Raw genomic sequence first — 549 nt, forward strand, 5'->3', positions numbered from 1 at the left:
TCTTTTTAACTCAAAATCGTCCCATTCGAGAATGTTTTCACCCCCAACGGGCTTTTTTGCGAGTCTTTTGTAAAGTTTTTCCCTTTTTTGTTTCATGGCAAAAGGGCAGAGAAGAGAGCAAAGTTTTTTGGGGTTAGCAACAAGACCGGTTTTTTGGGGCCGAGTTTCTTGTTCCTGAATTTTTCTTTCATTTTTTGTCTCGAGAATGATTTTCCACTGAAGGGAAAAAAGGAAATGTTTCTGTATTTGGCATGTCGATGGAAAGGGAGTGGAGATCGATCTGATAACAAAGGGAGGAGTGATAATAAGTGAATAATCAGGAATTTGTGAAGAATAATTAAATGTTTTTTTTTTTTTTTATAGTGAAGGTAAATCGCATTGAAGTCGGGATAAAAGGAAAAAAGGAAAAAGGATATTATGCGATGAAAAGAGGAAGGGGAGCAGATAGAACGGTGAGGAAAATTAGGAAATCATCAAACTTTTGAAAAAAGTCGTAGAGACACTCTTGCAAAAGCAGACAAATTAAGAGAAATTGCATGAAGTCTCTCC

General features: G+C 36.4%; 1 protein-coding gene across 1 annotated transcript in view; it reads left to right on the forward strand.

Moving 5' to 3' along the window:
* Positions 1 to 549, forward strand: part of LOC119585789 (calmodulin-binding transcription activator 1-like) — a gene marked incomplete at its 5' end in the record, with an annotated part of 96,684 nt that overhangs the window by 39,213 nt on the left and 56,922 nt on the right.

This window comes from Penaeus monodon, chromosome 20 (genome assembly GCF_015228065.2).
Source record: "Penaeus monodon isolate SGIC_2016 chromosome 20, NSTDA_Pmon_1, whole genome shotgun sequence".
In the NCBI taxonomy this organism is placed as follows: Eukaryota; Metazoa; Arthropoda; class Malacostraca; order Decapoda; family Penaeidae; genus Penaeus; species Penaeus monodon.